Source organism: Myotis myotis, unplaced genomic scaffold, assembly GCF_014108235.1.
Source record: "Myotis myotis isolate mMyoMyo1 unplaced genomic scaffold, mMyoMyo1.p scaffold_m19_p_3, whole genome shotgun sequence".
NCBI classification, from domain to species: Eukaryota; Metazoa; Chordata; class Mammalia; order Chiroptera; family Vespertilionidae; genus Myotis; species Myotis myotis.
The window spans coordinates 159,209,679-159,216,573 of record NW_023416335.1 but is presented as its reverse complement, the minus strand read 5'-3'; positions in this window follow the sequence as shown (position 1 = coordinate 159,216,573).

The following is a 6,895-nucleotide window of genomic DNA, read 5'->3' as shown; positions in this document are numbered from 1 at the left end:
CCCAAAGCAATCTGCAGATTCAATGCAATCCCAATTAAAATATCAACGGCATATTTCAAAGATCTAGAACAAACTATCCAAAAATTCATCTGGAATAAAAAAAGACCCCAAATAGCTGCAGCAATCCTGAGAAAGAAGAACAAAGTTGGAGGGATCACAATACCAGATATCAAGCTATATTACCAAGCCATGGTTCTCAAAACTGCCTGGTACTGGTACAAGGACAGACATATAGACCAATGGAACACAACAGAGAACCCAGAAATTGACCCAAGCCATTATGCTCAATTAATATTTGACACAGGAGGCAAGAGCATAGAGTGGAGTCAAGACAGTCTCTTCAATAGTGGTGCTGGGAAATTTGGACAGATACATGCAAAAAAATGAAAGTAGGTCACCAACTCACATCATACACAAAAACAAACTCAAAATGGCAAAAGGACTTGAATGTAAGACGGGAAACCATAAAAAGTCTATAAGACTCCATAGGCAGCAAAATAGCAGACATATGCCATAGCAATATCTTTACAGACACAGCTCCTAGGACAATGGAGACTAAGGGGAACTAAACAAATGGGACTACATCAAAATAAAAAAGCTTCTGTACAGCAAAAGAAAACATCAAGAAACAATTAAAAAGCCCACTGGATGAGACAACATATTTTCCAATGATATTTCAGATAAAGGTTTAATATCCAAAATTTACAGAGAACTCACAACTTAACAAAAGGAAGATAAACAATCCAATCAAAAAATGGTCAAAGGATCTAAATAGACACTTTTCGAAAGAGGACATACAGAAGTTCCAGAGACATGAAAACATGTTCAAAGTCACTAATCAGCCAAGAGATGCAAATCAAAACAACAATAAGATACCATCTCACACGTGTCAGAATGGCTACCATCAACAAATCAACAAACAAGTGCTGGCAAGGATGCGGAGAAAACGGAACCCTCATGCACTGCTGGTGGGAATGCAGAGTGGAGCAGCCACTGTGGAGAACATTATGGAGTTTCCTCAAAAAGCTAAAAATGGAACTTCTATTTGACCCAGCGATCCCACTTCTAGGAATATATCCCAAGAAACTAGAAACACCAATTAGAAAGGATATATGCACTCCTATGTTCATAATTCAGCACAAGTCACCAGGGTTAATATTTGGAAACAGCCTAAGTTCCCATCAGTAGATGAGTGGATTAGAAAACTGTGGTACATCTACACAATGGAATACTGCGCTGCAGTAAAAAAGAAGGAGTTCTTACCATTTGCAACAGCATGGATGTTACTGGAGAGCATTATGCTAAGTGAAATAAGCCAGTCAGAGAAAGATAAATATCATATAATCTCACTCATTTATGGAATATAATGAACATAATCTGATAAACAAAAACAGATCCAGAGACAGAGAAACATTGATCAGACCATCAAACCTTAGAGGGAAGGTAGGGGAAGGTGGGGGTGCGGTAAGAGATCAACCAAAGGACTTGTATGCATGCACGTAAGCCTAACCAATGGACACACACAACAGGGGGGTGAGGGCATGAGTGGGGGGGATGAGGGAGTAATGAGAGGATAAGAACATATATGTAATACCTTAATCAATAAAGAAATTAAAATGAAGAATAAATTTTTAAAAAGTCAACAAAGGACAAATGCTGGCGAGGATGTGGAGGAAAAGGAACCCTGGTGCACTGCTTGTGGGAATGCAGACTGGGGCAGCCACTGTGGAAGACAGTATGGAGTTTCCTCAAAAAGTTAAAAAGGGAACTCCCATTTGACCCAGTGATCCCACCCGTAGGACTATAGCCCAAGAAACCAGAAAAATCAATCAGAAAGGATATATGCACCCCTATGTTCATAGCAGCACAATTTACAATAGCTAAGATTTGGAAACAGCCTAAATGCCCATCAGCAGATGAGTGGATTAGAAAACTGTGGTACATCTACACAATGGAATCCTACACTGCTATAAAAAAAGAAGGAACTTTTACCATTTGCAACAGCATGGATCGAACTGGAGAGGATTATGCTAAATGAAATAAGCCAGTCGGAAAAAAATAAATATCACATGATCTCACTCATAAGTGGTATATAATGATCAACATAATTTGATGAACAAGAATAGATCCAGAGACAAATGTCATTGGAGGGGAAAGGTGGTAGAGAGCAACCAAAGGACTTGTATGTATGCATATTAGCATAACCAATGGACACAGACACTGGAGCTATGGGGGCTTGCCTGGGGTGGGAATGGCTGGAGGCGGGGGTCAATTGGGGAAAAAGGAGACATATGTAAAATTTTAGACAAAAAAAAGATACCACTTTAATAAGAAAATAATAAAATAAAAGACTGTGGACCATAATGTCCACCCCCCACCCTCCATAAAAGAAAAGATAATACATGTCTACCTGGAAAAACAGATTGTATAAGCAAGATATAATTACAAATTTAGATTTAAAAATAGATATAGATAAAGATAGAGACATATAATGTTAAACTATGATGAATAATGGGTAATAGTTATTAAAGATAAATGTCAGATTGAGTTGAAAAATTTAAATGAACTATTGGTTCCCTTAATTAAAATATAGAAAGCATTGCTTTGCAAGTAGTGAGTATGGCTTGTTTACATTAACAAATACATAAAACTTTTCAAAAAATTTCTGACTAAAATTATTGAGAAATTATAAAATATTTTTTAAAATTAAAGATACCATAATTCTAGCTAGAATGGGCATTTATTTATTTAACAAACATAATGAGCATTACTCTGTGCCATATAGTGCACGAGGCTTTGAGACCAGTGTATTGAAGAAATCACAGCCCTTACATTCACTAAGCTTACATTGCAATGTAAAACAGATTAAATCATTGATATTTGTATGTGTATTTATATTTATATGTAAGTCTGTAGGGGTATGTGTATCATAGTAGTTATATTTTTCTTAAAAATTAATTCAGATAAAGAGATAATTATGAAGCTGGAATTTAATAAATAAATTGAATTTAAAGCAATAAAATGCCATGCCTTTCTCATCAGATTGTCTTAATGATATTTGCATTGTTAAAAGAACGTTTTGTAACTAATCTATATATATAACAGCCTAAGCGACTGTCCAAGCATTCAACCATCCAGCTGGTAGCTATGATGCACAATGACTACCAGGGGGCAGATGCTCAAGGCAAGAGCTGCCAAGATGCAGTGATTTGGCAGCTGCAGTTCTCGGTGACACACACGAAACCAGAAATAAGGGAACCCCAATCTGGGGTGCGTCATCCAAGATCTGTCCTCTCGAAATCCTGGACCCCTCAGGGGATGTGGAGAGCTGGTTTTGGCCCAATCCCTGCATGCCAGGACAAGGGACCCTACCAGTGCATGAATCCATGCACCAGGCCTATAGTCTACTATAAATGGTTATTTTCTGATAATATATTTCTGGTTAGTCTTGAATTCCTTGGTACTGGCAATTAGAAATTTCAATAGAAGGAAGTTTTAATAAAATTTTACACTATATAAATTTCAAAATTAGTATGTAAATTTCAAGTTGAAATTTTTACATAGAATTTATAATTAACTTACATAATAGTTCCATCATTTTTAATTTAAAGAATAGCTTTATAATTGAAAGAAATATTTTACATGCAATAATATTAAAGTAGGCAATCCTTTACTAAATATAAAGAATTATGCACCAGGCAATTTTTCAATAAAAGCTTTTTATAATTATTGGTCATAGTACTATTCTAATAGACAAATTCTAACACTTCAAATATATATATTGGATATTGAATCAGGAGTTACACAAAATTTTCTCTATTTCTGAATTTAATTTGTTTAATCTGTAGTCACACATTCAGAATAGAATGAATTATTTAGCAATCACTTTGAATTAAAAACAAGAAAAATACTGAAAATATTCACTTTCTATGAATTCTGCAAGGATTCTGTTTGCTGATGTGTTGTGAAAATTTTCTTTTGTATCATTCATCACAAATGTAAGTCCAGAAAATACAAATATATAATTCTAAGGACAAAGAGAATTCAACTTTGTCATCTATAGAAAGCAGACTGAAAAGAAAATGTACCAGATTCCAATTGTCTAGTAGGAAAAATTAGATAAAAATAATAGAACAATATTTGAACTTTGCTTGTTTCATTTTTTTAATGTGAAGGAAACAATATTTAATGTGGAACATAATCCACCCACCCCCACTGCCCCCCAAAAAAGAAGAGATAATACATGTCTACCTGGAAAAACAGATTTTTCAGGTGAACCGATCTCGAGTTTTATCTTTATACTAGAGGCCCAGTGCACAAAAATTTGTGCACTCGGGGGGGGGGGGGGGAGGGGAGGTTCCTCAGCCCGGCCTGTGCCCTCTCGCAGTCTGGGACCCCTCGGGAGATAATGACCTGCTGGCTTAGGCCTGCTCCCGAGTGGCAGAGGGCAGGCCCAATCCCTAGGTGCAGCCCCTGGTCGGGCTCAGAGCAGGGCTGATTGGGGAGTTGGGGCACTGCGCCCTGTCACACACAGAGCAGGGCCAATCAGGGGGTTGGGACGCTGCCCCCTGTCATGCACAGAGCAGGGCGGATTGGGAGGTTGTGATGCCACCCTCAGTCACGCTCAGGGTAGGGCCTATTGCGGGATTGGGGCACCGCCCCCTGTCACACTCAAGGCAGGGTCAATGGGGAGGTTGCGGCACCACCCCCTGTCATGCACAGAGCAGGGCCCATTAGGGGGGTTGGGGCTCCGTACCCTGTCATGCACAGAGCAGGGCCAATCAGGGGGTTGGGGAGCTCACCCCTGTCATGCACACGGCAGGGCCGATCAGGGGGTTGAGGAGCTCCCCCCGTCACTCACAGAGTAGGGCCGATAGGGGAGTTGGGGCACAGCCCCCTGTCACACTCAGGGCAGGGTGGATCAGGGGGTTGGGGCACCACCCTCTATCACCCACAGAGCAGGGCCGATCAGGGGGTTGGGGCTCAGCCACTCTCACACTCAGGGCAGGGCCAATGGGGAGGTTATGGCTCTACCCCGTCACAAACAGAGCAGGGCCCGTGTGTGTGTGTGGGGGGGGGGGGGGGGTTGGGGCACCACACCCTGTCACACACAGAGCAGGGCCGATCAGGCGGTTGGGGCACCGCCACTCTCACACTCAGGGCAGGGCTGATGGGGAGGTTATGGCTCTACCCCATCACACAAAGAGCAGGGCCCGTGGGGTGGGGGGGTTGAGGCGCTGCACCCTGTCACACACAGAACCGCAGGGCGATCAGGGGGTTGGGGTGCCTTCCCCTGTCACGAACAGAGCAGGAGGATAGGGAGGTTGTGGCCCTGCCCCCTATCACACACAGAGCCACAGGGCGATCAGGGGGTTTGGGCGCTGCCCCCTGTCATGCTGATCCTAGTGCCGGGAGGCCTCGCGGCTCTGCTGATCCTGGTGCTGGGAGGCATATTACCCTTTTACTATATAGGATAGAGGCCTGGTGCACGGGTGGGGCTGGCTGGTTTGCCCAGAAGGGTGTCCTGGGGGTCCCCACTGGGGTGCCTGGCCAGTCTGGGTGAGGGGCTGAGGGCTGTTTTCAGGCCGACCGAAGCTCCCAACTGCTCCGTTTTTTTCTTTTTTTCTTTATTCTGGGCCAGCTTTAGCTCTGACTCTAGCTCTGAGGCCTCTGCTGCTGAAAGAAGGTATCTGGTTTTTTTTGGTTCTATAATCGAAACAATGTATAACTCCAGCTCTAAGATCCCGGGCTCGCTGAAAGCAGGTTTCTGGGGTTTTGTTTAGCTTCTGTATTTGTTACAATGTTTCTTAAACTGCAAGCTCAGAGACCGGCAAGGCAGGCGGGGAACGTTGGAGTCCTCCATCACTGAAGCAAGCAAGCCTCATGTTAGTTTCAAGCTGCTGGCTGCCGGCCGCCATCTTGGCTGGCAGTTAATTTGCATATCTGGCTGATTTGCCAATGGGAAGGGTAGCAGTCGTACGCCAATTACCATGTTTCTTTTTTATTAGATATGATATTAGTCTCTCAATTTTTACTGTATTTTGATGTTATGTCTATCTACTAACTATATCGTGCCAAAAATGTTCATTCAATATATTTTTACTATCAAATAAAATATTTAAGTAGGTCATTTTTTATACTTGTGGCCTTTTGCTATTTTCTGCTTCTTCACAATTTTACATATAACTGGATTATATTGCCTTGGCATTTACTCCAGTAAAAATAAAATAACATTTGTCTGGCCAGCATGGCTCAGTTGCATCAACCTATGAACCAGGAGGTCATGGTTCAGTTCCTGGTCAGGACACATGCCCAGGTTGTGGGCTCTATAGCTAGTAGGAAGCATGCAGGAGGTAGCCAATCAACGATTCTCTCATCACTGATGTTTTTATCTTTCTCACCCTCTACTCTCTTCTCTGAAATCAATAAAAATATTTTTTTAAAAATATTTGTCCATACACATATGGGTTTATTTTGGGTCTCTCAATTCTGTTACATTGGTTTGTGTGTCTTTCTGCCAATACCGTCCTGTTTTGATTATTGTATCTTGGTAATTTGATGTGAGGGAATGTGATACCTCTGACTTTATTTTTTTTCTTAGGATTGCTTTGGCTATCTGGGGTCTTTTATGGTTCCAGATCAATCTGTTGATTTTTTTTTGTTCTATTTCTTTTTAAAATGTTATTGGGACTTTGATGGGTATTACATTAAATCCATATATTGCTTTGGGTAATATGACTGTTTTTAACTATGTTGGTTCTTCCAATCCATGAGCATGGATTATCTTTGCATTTCGTTGTGTCTTTTTCATTCTCTTTTTATAATGCTTTGTAGAAGTCAGTATACAGGTATTTCACACCCTTTATTTCTAGGAATTTTTATTTTTTCGTGCGAT